At 50.5% G+C, this 19,975-nt stretch overlaps 1 long non-coding RNA gene across 1 annotated transcript; it reads left to right on the top strand.

The window, feature by feature from the left end:
* The first annotated feature begins 10,723 nt into the window (after positions 1–10,723).
* On the top strand, positions 10,724–12,988 carry LOC143678708 (uncharacterized). Its single transcript, XR_013173414.1, has 2 exons — positions 10,724–10,832; positions 12,494–12,988. It is a non-coding gene; the product is annotated as an uncharacterized LOC143678708 (long non-coding RNA).
* The last annotated feature ends 6,987 nt before the right edge of the window (positions 12,989–19,975 follow it).

Here is a 19,975-nt window from a genome sequence, read left to right as displayed (position 1 = left end):
CCCCCTCGGGCCACGCCCTCCACCCCTTTCCCGGTCTTGGGACCCCCCGTCTCGGGCCACATCCTCCCGCCCCTCCTCGGGCCGCGCCCCCACCCCGCCCGCGCGGCTCAAGCCTGGCCCACGGGCCCTGGCCTGGGGTGGGTCCGCCCAGGCTCACGGGCCTGGACCTGTCGGCCATGGCCTTTCTTTGGTAAAGCACAAGCCTCACCTTCCAGCGTGCGTAAAACTCAGCGGAGGATTTTCCACTGTCCTTTCCCAGTGCTGACCTCTCTCCTCTTTCGGGTGGATTTGTGAGCTCGAAGGTTTTGAAGGTTTTGACTTGTCAGAATGGAACATCTTGCCCAGTGGTTTTCCGGAAGTCTGTGCGGCTATGTCTGTGGGTCATTCTCCCGCGTGGGCTCAGTCTGCAGGCTGCATAGGCAGAACGGTCACTTTTGAAAACGTGTCAAAGGGAGTGTTATGCAAAGGTGGGTCATGGTTGTGGACTCGAAGTCTCCTCGAGCCTTTCACCTTCTCACCCTTGTCTGGCCTCCAGGCTGGTTTCCCACAGCTTCTCCCTTGTCTTAACCAACACCCTCACCCGTCACCATCACCCTCACCTGTCACCATCACCCTCACCCGTCACCATCACCCCCACCCGTAACCATCACCCACACCCATCACCATCACCCTCATCTGTAACCATCACCCCACCTGTAACCATCACCCCACCTGTAACCATCACTCATACCCGTCACCATCACCCCCACTCATCACCATCACCTTCACCCATCACCATCACCCTCACCTGTAACCATCACCCCACCTGTAACCATCACCCCACCTGTAACCATCACTCATACCCGTCACCATCACCCCCACCCATCACCATCACCTACACCCATCACCATCACCCCCACCCATCACCATCACCCTCACTCGTGACCATCACCCCACCTGTAACCATCACCCTCACCCGTCACCATCACCCCCACCCGTAACAATCACCCACACCCATCACCATCACCCTCACCTGTCACCATCACCCTCACCTGTCACCATCACCCTCACCCGTCACCATCACCTCCACCCATCACCATCACCCCACCTGTAACCAACACCCTCACCCGTCACCATCACCCTCACCTGTCACCATCACCCTCACCCATCACCATCACCCCCACCCGTAACAATCACCCACACCCATCACCATCACCCTCACCCGTCACCATCACCCTCACCCGTCACCATCACCTCCACCCATCACCATCACCCTCACATGTAACCATCACCCCCACCCGTCACCATCACCTACACCCATCACCATCACCCCCACCCATAACCATCACCCCCACCCATCACCATCACCCTCACTCGTGACCATCACCCCACCTGTAACCATCACCCCACCCATAACCATCACCCACACCCATAACCCAGCCGTCCTGCAGTCTTTGGGTGCTGTGGACACACACGATGCCTCGTCCCGCCTTGCTTTTGCACAGGCTTCCTCTTACACAACTTCAAACTTACCAAAGGTATGTGCTCTAATGGCTCTGAAGTCAAGGCATTTTATATTATATTAATATTAAATACATTAACTCAATTAATCTTCACAACCACTGTATAAAGTAATTCCTGTTAGTATCTTCATCTTACAGATGAGGGAACCGAAGCAGAGTGGATGAGTACCTTGCCCAAGCCCATACAGCTCATATGTTGCAGTGCTGGGATTTGAACTCAAGAGAGTTGTTATATTATCACAATAAAAAATATCAGAAACTCTGGTTCTAATTCAGGGTCTATTATTTCTTCATTGCTCATCTGTAAAAGCAAATCACACTTGCCCTTCCTACTTCAGAGCATTGCTGTGACTGTCAAATGAAGTAATAGATTTGAGAGGGCTTCAAAAAACTGTCAAGATGAAAGCCTGAAAGGCAATCTACTGTGGGCCATTATGTAAATTGTTCCCTTGCATCCACTCCTCCCATCATCCACGTTTTCAGTTGTTTGCTCATAAATCCACCTGAAAAGGTCCCTGCACCTCTGGCTCAGTGATTCGAGAAATCGCTTATTTTCCCTAAACCTGTTTCTCTTCCCAGCTTTCCCATCTCTGCGAATGGTCCTGCCATTCTCCCGGTCTCCTGATTTAAGAACATCAGAGTCACATTTTGACTCTAAATTCCTTTTTTTCACTCTCCAAATTTTATCAAGTCCCCGGTTCTGTCAGTTTTGTTTTTACGGGATCTCTTCGGTCAGTCCCCTCTTTCTGCTCCGGGAAGGCTGGAGGTCAATGGAGCTTGACGAGGAAGGAGGGGACATCATCATGTGAGGGAGAAGCCAGGGAACCCCATGGACTGCTGCCAGCCGGAGTGGTACCAGCCCGACGAGGAGGCAAGCCGTCCTGCCTCTGGAACGGAGACAGCAAGTTCTCATTTAAGCCAACCGGTCGTGTGCTGTTTTCCGAAGCAGCTTGGAGATGAAGACAGAGACAATCAGCTCTTCCCGTGAAGCTGCAGTTGGAAACACACTGAGATTTAGGCAGTTAAAAGGGTTTCATTGAACATTTGCGTAGAGCAGAACCGAGGGTCATGGTGAATGAAACAGTGAGTGACGGATTCCATGAATAAGCAGAAGCTATGAAGTTTGGAAAGAAGGCACTGAACGCATGGGCAAACCAACCCATCGCTCCCTGGGAGAAGCAGCCAGCCCCTGCCTGGACGTGAGCTGGGTCCGGAAGGGATGGAGCGTTGAAGGCGACAGGCCAACTTCACTCGTGTCTCTGTTCCAACCGGACCTGGTTGTTTAATTTCCCTGACTTTTTTTGGTACCTTTGTTCTTACAGTAGCTCCTCTGTCCCATGAGGGGCTTGAGTGAAACAAAAGGAAGGCGTGAAACCAAGTAGCTGTGTCCGAGAGCAGGTCGGGGCTCAGCCCCACGCGGCTGCGCTGCCTGTGGTGGGACTCTCAGGGCCGGGCTGAAGACGCTGGTTTCTAGGTTGTCAGTGAGGGGTGGGGGGCAGGAAGGCTCCTGACTAAGTGGGAAATGAGTCATATTGAGGCGCTAAGGCAGGCAAGGGGCTGAGGAGGAGAGAGGGCTGGTTGATGGTCGGCAAGGGAGTAAAATGGGGTACCGGTGAATAAAAGGGACTCAGTGCAGGAAATGAGTGTGGGAACTTCCACAGCTCAGTGCAATTCTTACATCCGACCAGAGCCCAGTGCAGGGCTGGGCAGGTCCTCACAGGGACACAATAGAGTGTGAGAGATACAGTGACAGGGGTGTGTAGAAGGCACAGTGACGACGCTGGGAAGGAAGGGAGTGGTTATTTCTGGGGTGGGGTGGGGTGGGGGAGAAAGTAGTGCTGGAGTTGGGCATTGAAGGATGAGTAAGAGTTCACCGGAGGGGCGGGCATGGATGTGAAGCGAGGGGCCGTAAGTCACAATGGCTGTGTTTATGGACATGCAGCTCTGCTGAGTTCAAATCCCGGCACTGCAACGTGGCAGCTGTATGAAGCTTAGGTGAGGCCCTTGTCCACTCTCTCTTGGTTCCCTCATCTGTAAAATGAAGATAACAACAGAAATGACTTTATCCAGTGGTTGTGAGGCTTAAATGAGTTAGAGTATTTGATGTTGATATTAATACACTATAAATTGCCTAGAACTCAGAGCCGTTAGAGCTCACACCTTTTGTAACACTTTAGGTTGTGTAAGAGGAAGCCTTACGGAATGGCCTGTGCAAAAGGAGGGAGGGCGAGGCATCGTGTGTCCGCAGTACCTGAAGATGGCCGGGGACTGCTGGGTTACGGGTGCGGGGTGAGGGTAAATCTGAGGGAGAAGCTGTGGGAAACGAGCCTGGAGGTGAGGTAAGGGTGAAAGTGGGAAAAGCTTTGCTTGGAAATTTGCGTTGTGTTCTGTGGATTATATATAAAGAACCACTGAAGATTTTTGAGCAGGTGCTTAAACATGATACAATTGGCCTTTTGGAGATGCAGAGAAAGTATCAGAGAGGAGAGGGACCAATGGCAAGGAACCAGTTGGATATTATTGTGATAAGGAGAGATGCGATGGAGCTGGAGAATGGAAATTGCAAAGTACTGAGAAGGCCAAAGCAGCCCAACTTGGCTTCTATTAGGATATGGTGGGGGGTGGGGCTGGTTAGAGAGGGGGGGTATCAAGGTGGCTTTGGGGTCTCTTTGATAACTGAGTGTGTGGTGATATCATCTCCGCGTTAGAGAATACAAGGTGAACGACGTTCCTGGGGGAGGTTGGGGAAAACCCTTGTTCCGCGTTGGTCATGTTGAGTCTGAGATAAGTGGGTCATCCAGGAGAAGACGTACAAGAGGCAATGGCCACCCGGTGGCAGGAGAAAGCACCCTGGGAGTGTGGGTGTGAGAATCATCAGCGAGCAGACACTGGTGAGACCGCAGAGAAGATGAATTCACCTGAGGAGGGAGTAAGACTGAGAACAGGCACATTTACTCACAGCTCTTCAAACGTTTCTCTCACCTCAGGGCCTTTGCACGCCTGTCGTTTGCTTGTAACGGCCTCTCCCTGTCTTCTACGCCCTTCCTACTTCACCTTAGAAGTGATCTCCCTCAAGAAGCATGCTTCAACCCCCAAGACAGAGCTGGGCATCTGTGTAGAGATGAGACCCTACCCTTAGAATGCTCTCCTTGCACGGTGTGCCTTTGGCTGGCGTCTGGGAACTTGGCCTTGGGGAGGGCCCTGTCCCCGACATGGGTTAGAGCGGCTCATGGGCCGATTGCACGAACAGTGTGCTTTATGCAGAACCCCTGCCTTCCCCCTGTGGGTTAGGGGTTGTGGCACATGCGGGGCAGAGGGCACCTACGAGGCCCGTCCTCAGTAGACACGCTGGGCCTCGAGTCTCTAATGACCCTCCTGGGCAGGCAGCATTTCATACATGTTTTCACAATTCGCTGCTGGAACTGCCCATCCTGTGTCCATCCTGTGTTCTCCCATGGCTCCGTGTACTGTAATTTTTTATCACCCTTTATGGTCATTCCTGTTTACTTCTTTGTCTTCCTCACTGGACTGAAAGCTGCTAGTGGGTGGAGGAGGTGCCCTACTCGCTGCAGGCTCTCCACCCTCCATCCATTCATCCAGCAGTGGTGTCCGACGACTTCCACGCAGGCGCTGCCCCGAGCACTGGGGTCCCGGTTGTTAAGACAGGAGAGGTCTCGGCTCTGATGGTGCTAACCCCAGCTTCTGTGAGAAGCCATGCTGTAACCAGCAGCTGGAGGGACATGATCCAGCGGACGAGAAAGGAGAGAAACAACCAGGATGGCAGGAGGAGGCCTAGAGCCTCTCCAGTGTCACTGAGCCCGTGGAAGAGAGACTTCCAGGGTAGAGGGGGGGTGGACAAGGGGAAAGCGCCAGCGGGACGAGCGTGGTGGGGGCCGAGACGCGGCCACAGGTTTAGCAGTCAGGTCCTTGGAGACATTTGCTGGAGCAGTGTTCGGTGTCATGGCAGAGAGAACGGCACATGGCAAGAGGTTGAGGGATGAATCTTCCGAGACTCTGGATTGCTCACTTGAGAAAATTGGTTAGGAAGAAAAGAGAGATGGAGTGGCAGCCAAGGGGCTGTACACCAAGGGAGGTTTAAAAAACGCACAGGAGAGGCTTGAGTAGGTTTACAGACTATGGAGGAAGATTTATCAGAGTGAGAAGTCACACTGCAGGGTTGGAAGGGTGCAAATGCTAGAGCAAGGCTCCAGAGGAGCTGTGGTGGGCGGAACTTCTCCACAGAGGAGAAGGAGAGGAGCAGGAGTTAGGCTGTGAAACGTGGGGAGGGGTGCGGGGGGCATATTTACCAAGATTAAGGAATGACCCCACAATCTGAGCCCCCCCCCCCATGGTGTGAGTGGAAGTGGCTGGACGAGGAATCTAAGTCCCAGACTTCTCTCTTATTAGATGAGATGTTCTCTAATTCCGAGCTTCAGTTTTCTCTTGTGTAAAATGGGGACCATAATTAAGATGATAACAAGTATAAAAGGGCTCTTTAGACGGCGTGGTGTCCTACAAATGTAAATGACTACTGCGGATTGCTGTGCAGATTAGATGAAAGTGGGCTTGTAAACGTACCTTGCAGATGTGAGCTGTCACTATAGTTATCCTCCGGCCCTCTGCCCTCTCACCTCCCCGTGCCCCTGCCCTGATTGCTGGCTCTTATTAACACCCCCATTTCTCCCGTTGCCTGGGGGCAGCCGCAGCCTCTGTACCTGCTGGCGGGAGCTGAACTGTTGGCCCTCCTCCTGGGTCTGCACACACTCACACCCTCTTCTCAGACTTCCTGACCTCCTCATGCTGACGGAGGCATTCGCCCTCCCTGAGAACTGTTTTTAGGTATTGAACGGTTAGATAGATGAGAACTTTCCTCCTTCACAATAACCTCCAGCAAATGGTGATAGCACCCTCAGTCTCTCCTCCACAGAGCCGGCGCCATAGCTGAAACTGATTTGTGCCCAATCCATTGAGATCTGAAAGTGTGATCAAAATATTTTCAGTGGATCTGTATTACTTATTTTTTTGTCTAAATTCTTCATCTTGGGATTCAAGGCCCTTTATGGCCTAACCCCCACTAGCTTTTTTTTTTTTTTTTTTCAGTTATTACCCTTCTTTCACTGCAAAATCTAGCCAAATGGGAGTATTCTCTGTTCCCTGTGGGCAGGGTTGATTTCTTAGCCAGTACTCACTGGTAAGGCCATACTAGTTGTGAAGATGTTGAAATACTTCTGCACCAGTTGCTAAATAGCCTCCTTCCTGAATCTCTGGGTGCTGTCCAGCTGTCCACCCGAGGCCCCCAGCGTCCCAGTCCCTGGCCTGGGCCACTTGCTTCCCATAATCAAACATCTCAAGGTTACTTCGGGAGTGGGGAGTGGGGCGTGGGGAGTGGGGAGGAGTGGGGAGTGGTGAGAGGGGCGTGGGGCGTGGGGCGTGGGGAGTGGGGAGTGGGGAGTGGTGAGAGGGGCGTGGGGCGTGGGGCGTGGGGAGTGGGGAGTGGGGAGTGGTGAGAGGGGCGTGGGGCGTGGGGCATGGGGAGTGGGGAGTGGGTAGTGGGGAGGGGTGGGTAGTGGTGAGAGGGGCGTGGGGCGTGGGGAGTGGGGACTGGGGAGTGGGGAGTGGTGAGAGGGGCGTGGGGAGTGGGGCATGGGGAGTGGGGAGTGGTGAGAGGGGCGTGGGGCGTGGGGCATGGGGAGTGGGGAGTGGGGAGTGGGGAGTGGTGAGAGGGGCGTGGGGCGTGGGGCGTGGGGAGTGCCTCCAGGACTCGCCCTGCAGACCGGCTGCCATTCCGACTGTCAGTGTTGGACCTCATTTTGCAAATTCCAGACTTCTGGATTCCCACAGCTTCCCACCTGTGATCTTCGTTCTTATGAGTCTTTCCTGTCACCTTCACCATGAAGCTTCCAACTAAGAAGGATCTGTCTCTTCATTGATCTACCACAGCACCTTATCTGCACTTTTCCTGTGGCAAATGATCACCAGTAACATCTTCAGAGGTCCCGTTTACAGATGGGTTCATACCTGTGGGACCAGAGGTTCACAGCTACAGGACCAGGGGTTCACAGCTACGGGACCAGGGGTTCACAGCTACGGGACCAGGGGTTCACAGCTATGGGACCAGCGGGTCGCACCAATGGGGCCAGGGGCTCACATCTATGGGGCCAGGACTGAACATGCCTTTTGTGGGGGACATGATTACATCCCAACAGCCACCTTCCACCTTGGCGATGTGTCAAGGGAGATGTGCAAAATCATTGTTTATTATTATAAAGATTGACTCTCCCACATCCCACGTAGAATTCCCAGTCTTAGTGAATGAACTGGACTAAACAGTTAAACTCATTTTAAGATTCAAACCTTTCCACGAGGACCTCTCCCTAGGCCTTGCTCTTGACATCTAACCAAGCCAACAATGAAAAGAGAAATGATTACGTTATTTCTATAGTGCGTCCCTGTTCTGATTATTTCGGACCTCATAGCAGAGGACCCCAAAAACTTAGTAGCTCAAAAAGACGGATCTCCTCTGTTCCACACATCGATGTGGAGGTAACGTTGGTTACGTGTGAATTCCAAGGTCAGACCTCCGTCCTGGCTTTCCTTCCTCTGGGTTTTATCATTTCAAGGTATCTGAGCTGTGGGCCACCGAGACACTCAGTAGGGATTTGTTGGGCAAGTGAATGATTTTTTGTGGGTTGGAATCTTAGAGCGGATTCTGTCGGATAGAGAAACTGAGGCCAGAGGCGTTGCAGGGCAGGGGGAGGAGAAGAAGCAAGCTGAGAACGAGGCCGTTTGGTTTTGCAGTAGGTTCTTGTCCATCTTAAGACTCAATGGGGCATCCTTCTTTCTGAACTCTGCTGACCGGGGCTCTCCCTCCCCCTTCACCCCCTCAGAACTGACCTCTCCTGTCTTCCCGCACGTCTCTGCAGCACCTGTGCACATGCCCACAGCGGTGCCGGCACCTGTGTGTCTACACGCCCCTCTCTTGCTGCAGAGACTGTAAGCTCCTTGAGCTTTTCTTTTTTTATGTATTATGATTTTTTAAAACTTCTTTTTATTGTGTAGTATAGCATGTATACAAAACACAGAAAGAAAAAGCAATAGTTTTCAAAGCACTCTACAACAAGTTATAGGACAGATCCCAGAGTTTGTCATGGGCTGCCATACCATCATCTCAGATTTTTTCCTTCTAGCTGCTCCAGAATATAGGAGGCTAGAGGGCTTATATATATGTTTTATCATCACAATCGCCTTTTTTTCCTTCTTTTTTTCGTGAAAAATAACATATATACAAAAAAGCAATACATTTCAAAGCACAACACCACAATTAGTTGTAGAACATATTTCAGAGTTTGTGGTGGGTTACAATTCCACAATTTTAGGTTTTTACTTAGAGCTTCTTTAAGATGCTGGAGATAATAGATATTAATTTAATGAGTCAACATTCATATTCATTTGTTAAAGCCCATCTTCACTGTATAACTCCACCATCACCTCTAATGTTTCCAGCCCTCTCTTTAGGGGTGTATGGGTTATGGCCATTCTAACTTTTTCATCTTGGAAGGGGCTGTCACAGGGAGCATATTATGCTTTTTTGTTATTCCTGAACGCATGCTACAGGTTTGTCTTCAGTGTAAATGAATGAATATTTGAAGGAATGAATGAGTGAATATAGTAACTACATATCCTAGATTTTTCTCCCATAATAAAGAATTTCAACTTTTCTTTCTTCCTTTCTGATTTACGCCTGTAAGATCAGGTGTCTCAACACATTATAATAAAGATACACACACACAAATACACATATGTACTTCCATTTTTTTCTCCATGACATTGATTCTTATTAAAAAAGAAATAAGAATTACAGGCTTATTGAAAAAAAAATTAAGAAACTCAGAAGTGTTTATACTGAAATCCCGGAGCTTCTCCTCCTTCCTCATTGTGCTCCTTTTGGTAACCGGTTTCTGGTGATCTTTTTGGCTATCTTTCTGCTTGATTTACACTTTTCACACACACGTGCCACTTGCCTTTTGTTCGCCTAATGATATATTTTGGACATCTTTTCATATCCGTGCGCAGGTTTCCATCGTATCTTAGCGCCTGCACTGTGTTCTCTGTAACCGTTTGTGAGAATGTTAGGCTTTTATTGAAAGGCAATGAGATGACTTCATTTTTTTCCCTGAAATATGTTCCAGAAACACTGTACATCTACAGACACCAGGAGGAAGACGTCTGGAAGTAGAATCAGTCGTTTCTCAGATAAACGAGTATTTTAAGTTTTGACAGATACAGCAAAATTGGTCCACAAGGGTCAGTAGTCTTTGAAAAGGGCAACAAGTCACGTCTTCGGGCTGAGTCGGCAAATCTGCTGGGACACACAGCACCAGTGCCTTTTCTGTTTTTGAATTTAAAAAAAAAAGGGACACAAACGTGTTACATGCTGTGGTACGTTCACGTGCGTCTCAGCCTCGCGTCCCGCGCGTTTGGAGCCCTTTGCCTGGAGATGTGCTCGGGTCCCCGCTGCCCCCCTTAGCTGCCCCCCTGATTTCCCGGCCGAGCCCCAGGAACTGGTTGCTCCAGCCTGTCTCTCAGCACCTGGTCACCCCCCTCCGTGGCTTCGTCACTCCTTGATGCAGAGCCAAGGCTAACAGGCAGCTCTGAGCAGGAACAGCCTGTTCCAGCCGCCTGCACTGCCAGGCCTGCCCTTTCCCGGCCAGTTTTCAGGGCCTCTGGCCTCCTTGGTGCTTGGTGGGTGCCGTTTAGAGGAAGCTAGAAAAGCAAACATCCTTGAGCAAGGCGGTTTGAATTTTAGGTGGCGACCTTAACGCACAAAAGAAAGCGGGTTAAAGAGGGTCCCAATGTGGCGATGGGAAGGTTATTTATTCAATAAACGTTTACTGAGCCTCTTCCTAGGCCAAGGCGCGAAGCGAGAGCGCGGGGCTGAGAAGGGGGGCCGGGGGTGCGGAGGCTGAGCGCCAGGCTGGTCCGAACACGTCCAAGGAGCCAGGAACCCACTCGGGCCTGTGCCTGGCTTCTGAGCTCATTCCCTTCGCAGCTCTGCCTCTCCCACCCAAGCCAGGCTGCTCTTCAGTAGATGGAGCCACGGACAGGGAGCTGGAGTGGTTTGGATGGTCTGGGTGGAAAAAATTACATTTTCTCCCGCCGGGTTGTGGGGCCTGGAGCAGCAGCGGAGACGCCACCCAGGAAATGACTCACCAGGTGAGGTGGCTGCGCTGCTGCTTCATCTCGCTGCGGGGGTGGCGGGCAGGTCCCTGCACCGGATCCCTGCACCGAGTGGGTTCCCACTCCATGCGGGTGGGTCCCTGCACCGGGCAGGTGGGTCCCTGCACTGGGTGGGACCCTGCTCCGGTAGGGCACGTCCCTGTACCGGGCGGGACCCTGCTCCGGATTGCTGCACAGGGCAGATCCCTGCACGGGGCAGGTCCCTGCACCATGCGGGTGGGTCTCTGCACCGGGCAGTCCCTGCACCGGGTGGTCCCTGCACCCGGTGGTCCGTGCACCGGGCAGTCCTTGCCCCATGCCTGCCAGTGGAGCTGCTTGGCCGGCTCCCAGGTCCCATCCTGGCTCTAGCCTCTGCCGGGCGCTACTGCATTCCCTGCCACCTACACCTCAGCAGCCAGAACCCTGATGAGAAGCGTTAGCACCACGCTGCCACGGACACGTGGGGCAATTAAAATGCCCAAAACTGCGCGAGAGAAATGCAGTTGTGGGGCATCGATCCTCCACCCTCCCCACTGCTCAGGGGACGCCCGCGGGAGAGTGCAGAGCAGGGCACTGTCCACTGCGGGTGGACAGTGGCTGCGCAGTGGGCCCCGTTCACTGCGGGTCTCCTCACCTAACACAGAACTTACTGAGTTCCAGAATCCAGTCACGCTGTAGCGGCACAGATACTCGTCATTTACCATCTGGACCCAACAGGCCTTTTAAATTTATTCATCTACGAATGTATGTGCTTGTATTTTTGAGTCTTTTATAAATAATCTGTAAAAGTAAGAATTAAGGGATAAGAAAAAATAACTTCTAGAAATCATAAGAAATTAGATATAGCAAATCCAAATTTTCATTCCATATTTTCTTGGATTTGAAAAGGTGTGTCTACCTGCTTATCAGCCAATCATCTGCTTATTTGTGTGTGCGTATGTTGTGTATAATATGTACATTATTTGTGTGTGTGTATTGCGTGTATAATATGTATATTATTTGAGTTCAGCTCACTGTCCTTAACTTTCATGCATGAACCTGGAACATATTTGTCCGGCAACTACTGATTCCAGATTTCAAACACATCGAACAGTACTCTTCTTCTGCTTGTGTTGTTACACACAAAACTTTTGAAAATCTGAAAGTTTTTAATTTTGCTGAAGAGACGATGATCATCTTCTTTGTTCCATAATTACAAAACTTTTTCATTTTTGGATTTATAAGTCCCCATTGAAATGATCAGTTCAATGAATGTTTTATTTTTCCAGTATCTGTTTCTCTCCAGTTGCCTTTTCACACACACCTGTCTTCAGCATTGCCCCTCCCAAAGTGTCTGAAATGACTGTCGGCGCATAAACATCACAGCTGGGGGGAGAAGAGCGCCCCGTATCTTTTTAGCAAAATGGGATGGCCTGGGTTCTTTTTGTAAAATATTCTGTGATAAGAAGAATACACTATTTCATTTTATTTTATTCTTAAGACATTTATTCACTCATTGATTCTTTTCAAAAAACATTTCTTATTGTGAAATAGAACAAATATACAGAAAAGTGATAAATTTCAAAGTTCAGTTTAACGAGTAGTTATGGAGAAAATTTCAAAGTATAGCACAGGTTACTAGTTCAGAATTTCAGAATTTCCTTCTGGCTGTTCTAACACACTAGAAACTAAAAAGAAGTATCTACATAATGATTTAGTAGTGATCATCATTTGTGAAAGCCTAGCTTCTCTGTTACAACTCCTCCCTCCCATCTGATGATTCTGTCATTCTCCAGGGAGATTTGGGCCATGACCATTCTGGCCTCTTCATGCTGTAAGGGGTGCTGACATCGTGGGTGACGGGAATGCAGCTGGTTGAGCTCTGGGACAGGCTGTTGGTTGGAGCGTGGCATACAGCGTCCATCCGTAATCTCTCCAGGATGACCTCCGACTCTACTTGAAATCTTTCAGCCACTGAAATTCTTATTTTGTTACAAAACAAAGTCCCTGCTCTCATGGAATTACGTCGTACACACGTGTGCTTGCGTCCATGTCGAGAACACGGAGAAAACACAGATAGGCCAACGATAACAAAAGGACAAAACAGGACATTAAAACACGACACGACAACAACTAAGAGCGCTCGCAATTCAATTATCCAGGTTAATTGCTTATGTATGTTCTTCCTGAATGTTCTATGCATATATAAACATTCATGTTGTACTCGGGTGTGAGACCAGACCTGATACTTTAACATAAATATATATCATAAATACATTCCTGCCACCAAATACTCTTCTAGCCTGTTTTTGATGGCTGCATGGCGCAGTTGGAATTTATTTGCTCCGAGTTTGTAATCGGCCGGGAGTCTCCTGTATGTGCCTGTGGAACTGTCAGCCCTAAGGTGGGTCACGTGGTTTAGGCCGGTGATTCTCAACCTTTGGTGTTACTGCAGAAGCTCGTTAACCATGTAGGCTCTTGGGCTCCATACTCAGAGATCCTAATTCAGAGGTGGGCTGGGGCCCGCAATCTGCATTTTCATAAGCCTCCCTCACCAGCCAGGGGTCAGGAGGTAGGTGGTCCCGGAGCACGCACAGGTATTGTCCTCTGTAGGGTCACGACTCCCTTCTCCACTTCCTGGGGCTCCTGGGAAGTAAGTTCCTGTCAGGGTGAGATGGTTTGATCTACACTAGATGTGTAAGAGAAAGTGTCAGAGGGTTGAATTTGAGTTGGTGTGTGAGATGCTGGGTGTTAGCGCTGAGGAAAATACCACCTCGGTCTAAGGGGCAGGAGCAGGAGCAGGTTTGAAACTGGGAGGCAAAGCTGAAGGTCAGCAGACAGGGAGAACTGGGGCAGAACAGAAGCCAAGAGGAGGCACTGGCCAAGGGCTGTCAGTCACCATCGGTGGGGTGATTCTGTGCTGTCTTGGGGCAGGTGGGTGCCTGGTACATGGACAGGTCAGCTTCGCTTAAAGATAAGTCAAGAAGGACAGTTCTTCTGTTCTTGTGTAACAGTTTGCAAAAGTCCATGCCATATAACCCCCATGTCAGCTGGGACCGTTAGACCAAACAAAATGAACTCAAATCATTCTTACCCTAAAGCCAGGGCCGTTAGGAGCCTCAAGCCTTCACCGGGTGTCTCGTGTGTCCCCAAGTGTTTAGGATCTCATGCTGCTCCTGTCTGCGGACATTCTACTTCCCTGATGGAGATGATTCAGCCTCTTCTGAGATTTTCACCAGGAAGACACTCACACGAGCATCTGTGGTTATTATTATTATCACTTTCTAAAGATTTGGGGTTCCTGGGTAGGGTGCATCAAGCTTACACATCTCTCACCATCTTACGGACTCCTTTCTGCTCCCCAGCCCCTCACTGCCTCTCCTCTTTCCTCCCTTCCGTCTTGGAAGCCAGATTCCTCTCTGCTCAGGACTAGTAGTTTATCAGTCATCTCTGCTGCTTGCATATGCCCTCTGGGACTCACCCTCTGCCCGGAGCTCACGTCATAACATTTTTCTCAGCAGTTCTACTCCAGAGCACATGCCTGAGCCTGTCCCTGTGCTGGGGCGTGGCAAGTGCCAGGTGGGAGGAGGGAGGGTACCGGTTTCTAGCTCCCAGGTTAGCTCTCAGCAAACTGCGGGCGGGAGCTGGTAGCCGGTCCTCACTACAGCTGTGGCGGTGAGGGAGGGAACAGCCATCTGGTATCTCTGCTCGTCTATACAAATGAGAGATCTAGTTGTCTGTATAGTTTGTATCTTGATCTTTCTTTTCATGCGAGAGCCTCTTCATTTTTCAGCAGGATGGTTGGTAGAGGGACCCCTCTGGGGAGTGATTTTAAAGACACTTGCCCAGGGCGGGCCACGGTGGCTCCGTGGCAGAGTTCTCGCCTGCCATGTCGGAGACCCGGGTTCGATTCCCGGTGCCTGCCTATGCCAAAAAACCAAAAACAACAACAACCCCCCCACCCCCCAAAAAACTGCATTAAATTAAAAAAACAAAAACACTTGCCCTTCAGAGCTGGCTGCAGTCATGTACAGAGTCAGAGATGCTGAGATGAGCCCCGGCTGCACAGCCAACACAGCCGACACAGCCGACACAGCGGACACAGCCGACACAGCCGACACAGCGGACACAGCCGACACAGCCGACACAGCCGACACAGCCGACACAGCGGACACAGCGGACACAGCGGACACAGCCGACACAGCGGACACAGCGGACACAGCGGACACAGCCGACACAGCCGACACAGCCGACACAGCCGACACAGCGGACACAGCCGACACAGCGGACACAGCCGACACAGCCGACACAGCGGACACAGCGGACACAGCGGACACAGCCGACACAGCGGACACAGCCGACACAGCGGACACAGCCGACACAGCCGACACAGCGGACACAGCGGACACAGCGGACACAGCGGACACAGCCGACACAGCCGACACAGCCGACACAGCCGACACAGCGGACACAGCCGACACAGCGGACACAGCGGACACAGCCGACACAGCGGGCACAGCCGACACAGCGGACACAGCGGACACAGCCGACACAGCGGACACAGCCGACACAGCGGACACAGCGGACACAGCCGACACAGCGGACACAGCCGACACAGCGGACACAGCGGACACAGCCGACACAGCGGACACAGCCGACACAGCCGACACAGCGGACACAGCGGACACAGCCGACACAGCCGATACAGCCGACACAGCCGACACAGCCGACACAGCCCTTCCTGTCCAGGGGATTTTGCAGATGAAAGCCGTTCCAAGAACTATTTATTCTCATGTTAAAATTTCCAAAACCCAGATGTGTCTTAAAATCAAAGCGTCCATTAAATACAGCGTTGGCCTCCCGCCAACCCCCAGACGCTGCTTTTCAGTCCATGCTGCCTTTTAGACCCACAGTGCCCCAGCATAGAGGACATGCGGGAAACACACACGGTCTATCCACAGCCTGGGGTGGGGAACCACGCGGCCTCTCCTCTCCACCCCGCGGCTGCAGGGGAACACGCGGGAGACCGTGCCCGTCCATTTGCAGTCGTGAGAGGCAGTGCAGGACCGAGCAGCTCCGGCCAGGCGCAGCAGCGCTGCACGGCCCTTCCCCCCTCTGTGTCCGTCTAATGATGGGTCCACCTGGGACACTGCAGCCCCCCACCAGCAGGGGGCGCGCACGCCTGGGCGTGAAGGTCCCACGGCCCACCCCGCTCCCGCGTGGCCAGCCCTTACCCCCGCGGAGCCGCCCCTCCTGCCACGAGCTGACCCAACCTGGGGAAGGTATGGACTCGGGCAGCGTCTGCAGGACTTTTTTTAATTTGGGAATATAACATGTATACAAAAAAGCACTGAATTTCCAACTACATTTTAACAAGTAGTTCTAGAGAAGATTTGGAAGTTTGGTAAGAGTTACAGTTCCACGATTTTTTGTTTTTTCTTCTAGCTGCTTAGGCACTGGAGACCAAAAGAAATATCAGTATGATTAGCAGTCATACTCATTTGTTAAATCCTTTCTTCTCTGTATTTGCAAAAAGCAATGACCTTCAAAGTACATCACAGCAATTAGTTGTACAATACATTTCTGAGTTTGGTATGGGTTACAATTCCACAATTTTAGGTTTTTGCTTCTTGCTGCTCTAAGGCACTGGAGACTAAAAGAAATATCCGTATAATGATTCAGCATCATACACATTTGTTAAACCCGACCTACTCTGTATAACTCCACCATCCCCTTTGTCTTTCTCCCACTTTTTAGGGGTATTTGGGTTATGCTCATTCTGACTTTTACATGTTAGAAGAGGCTGTCAATAATAAGGGGTAGGGGGATAGAACTAGTTGAAGTTCTGGAAAGGCTGAGCCTCTGCATTTCAGAACTTATCTGGACCAGGGACCCATCTGGAGGTTGTAGGTTTCTGGAAAGTTACTCTAGTGCGTGGAACCCTTGTGGAACCTTACATATTGCCCGAGGTGTCCTTTAGGGTTGGCTGGAGTGGTTTTGATTGGGGGTTGGCAGGTTATGATAGGTACAAGGTCTAACTGAAGCTTGGGTAAGGCCAACCTCCAGAGTAGCCTCTCAACTCCATTTGAACTCTCTCAGCCACTGATTCCTTATTTATTACACTTCTTTCCCCCTTTCTGGTCAGGATGGAATTGTTGATCCCACAGTGCCAGGGTCAGGCTCATCCCTGGGTGGAGGAGAGGTCTGAGTGTCCGGAATAGGTCAACGAGTTAGGATTCATTCATTAGAGTAACACTGTCTGTTGAATGCCTACACCTGGCTCGAGGAAGGGATACAGTGGAGAATAAGGTGGACAGAGGTCCAGGCCCCATAGGGCCTATGGCCTGGTGGATTTAGCATGACCGTCATGGGGCAGTGGCAGGAGCAGGGCCATTTGAGTCAACAGACCTGAACCAATGACATATTTGGGTGATCCTGGACACGTTTCTTAATGTCTTATTTTTTCTCTCCTGTAAGGGAGGCTGATGCCTGCCTCACAGAGTTAGTGGCCGCTTAAAGGAAACGGCTTACGTAAGGGTAAGACCTGGCACCTTCCAAGCACCCAGTGATTAATAGCCATAAAAATGTTTCGATTGCTCTTCAGAGCAGCCAGTGAGACCCTGAAACATGAGGGATAGAAGACCAAGAGACCCCGGAGACCTGAAAGCTGCCCAGTGGGAAGCCTTGTCCCCCACTCACCCAGCACCACCTGCAGAGGGTCCACGCCCCAGATGTGCTGACGCCCCTCCAATTTACCTGCGTGATCATGACACAAAAGGACTTAAACTGCATCGAACCACCCCCACATAAGAATCTGCGCCATGCCTGTCATGGCCGTCAAGTTCTATATAAGCCAAGACACTAAATCTCAACTCAGTGAGGCTGATTCTAAAATAACGTCCCAGGGGCCTGTCTGTGTCCAACGACAGAACTGAGAAACCAAGGGAGTGGAGACACAGCTTGACTGTACGATAATGAAGCAGATGAAGGGCACTCGATGGATTGCTGCTCTGTCCTCTGCATGTGACCTTGTTTACTACCCCACAAGGAAGACAGAGCTGCTGGCATGAGCCCCTTCAACACTTCCTCCCCATCTCCCCATCCCTTACCTGCTCTCTTGTGTGCTTCACCATGGACACTTCTGTCCCCTTCCTCCCGGGCTCTTGACGCACGCATCTGGCTCCTCAGAGTCTGCATTTCATCAATGATCCCTTCTCTTTCCTGCATGTTTTGAATATCTACTCTGTATGGTCTGCTTCTCATCAAATAAACAATCTTAGAACAATCTTACACCACCCTCTCCTGAGCCTCATATCTGTTAAGCTATTATCCCATCTCATATTTCTTTCCCAGCCAAACTTCTGGAAAGAGGGAGCATTTACCCTCACTACCTCCCTTCTTCCCTCCCATCATCTCTTCCATCCACTGTAATATGAGCCCACCACACCAAACCACTCTTGCCAAAGAAGGAGGGTGGAATCTGGTAGTAGAATCTGTTTCACTCAACACTCTGTGGTCTGAGACCCCCTCGACAGTTCCCTCTTTCTAAAGACTTTTTTTTGTTGCTTGTTTCTAGGCACCACTGTTCACTGGGAGAGCCCCCCACCGCTCTGGAAACTCTCAAATCCTTTGTGTGGACTTCCCTTCCTTTGTCTGTCCCCGTATTCCTCCAGCACATGTGGTTTGAGCACCCTGCTTTGTCCCCACAGACAGAGGGGTAGAGGCCCCAACAATGAGTAACACAAACTCAGATACTGTGGGGAGTCAGCCTTGGGCAGTTATCGCAGCTTTACCCATCATCCTCAGATATTAATAATCAGTTGACCTTTTCAGGTGGTAAAAAGTCATACCTCACATAAAAACTCTCATATAATGTAGAATTTCTTTTCTCCACCAACTTGAGTCTGACATAGACTCAAAACTGCAGAGGGAAAAGGGTTATGGTTTGCTTCTTCAATATTTTTCGCCCTTTGCACTTTTTCTCTTCTTCCCCCCACACTCTGCTCTAGCTTGTCCAGGGTAGCTTGAGGCGAGGAAGCACTCGGAGATGGTGGTAAGTGTGCCCTAGAATTTGAGTGACCCAGGGATGGGCATCTGACTGATATCGACAAGTCTAGAGGAAGGCTAGGGGAAGCCCTGGGGCACCTGTGCACCAGAGCCTGGCAGAGCAGGGTTGTCTGCCTGTTTCCTGTGGACCAGGTGTGGACCTCATGAAGGCAGCTGGCCTTGGGTCACCCAAGGAGACCATGTGGAAGATGGAGTCACTCAGCAGAGGACAGGATTCCAGAAGTCGGGGGCTCAGGGGCAGGGTGGTGGAGTGGGGGGGGGCAGTCAGAGGGTCTTTGGTGAGATGCCTGGGATAGAGATGGGTTCCAAAGAACCCACCAAAGCACCTGATGAGAGGAAGAGTCAGCTTAGGCATTTGACACGTCTAGAGGTTACCAACATCAGATTGCCACTATGCCAGGCAGGTAATGCCTCTTCTGCCTCTTGTCTCACTTCCTTTCTCTAATCCAACCTAGAAGAGCAGGTATGTCCTTAGGCTTCTGATGGGTGAGTCAGTTAGGATTAGATTTGGTTATGAGGGAAAGACAATTTAAGCCGTGTTTCCTCATCTCTTTCTTTACCACCCAATATCTCTTCTCACCACTTATAGTCACGTTTCTTCAAGGAGTTATCTGCAAATGTCTCCCGTTCTTTACCCTTTATTCCATCTTTTATCCACGCAATTATGGGCTCCATAATCACTACCACATCAAGTGATCTCCCTGTTTTCAAATTCAATGGACACGATTCAATCCTCATTTTATTTGACACATCAGCTTAAATTGACACAATTTACTAATCCTTCCTTTGGAAACATTCTCTTGAATTCTGTGACATCCCACTCTCCTGGTTTTCCTTCTCTATCTCTGGTCTCATTTTTCCATGTTCTAATCTATTTTCTCCACTTCTACTTGACTTCTAAATTTTGGAGTTTCTCAAGGTTTGGTCTTGGATCCTCTTCTCACCCTAAATTTTTGTCTTCTCCTTCATTCCCATGACTACATGCCATCAATTAGCAGATGATAATCAGATTTTTGTCTTTGGGCCAGATCTCTTTGCTAAGATCCAGACCTGTATATCCAACTGCCTTGGTAACATGTCTGTGATATCTCTCATGAGGAAGAAATTCACCATGTTCAACTCTGAACTTTTGGCAATCTCCCCTTACCTACTCATAAAATCCTCCCCATCTCAGTAAACAGTACTGCCATCCCTCCAGTTTCTCAGTTCAG

Source organism: Tamandua tetradactyla, chromosome 4, assembly GCF_023851605.1.
Source record: "Tamandua tetradactyla isolate mTamTet1 chromosome 4, mTamTet1.pri, whole genome shotgun sequence".
In the NCBI taxonomy this organism is placed as follows: Eukaryota; Metazoa; Chordata; class Mammalia; order Pilosa; family Myrmecophagidae; genus Tamandua; species Tamandua tetradactyla.
The sequence above is the reverse complement of the archived record's forward strand: the minus strand, read 5'-3'. Positions and strand labels throughout refer to the sequence as shown.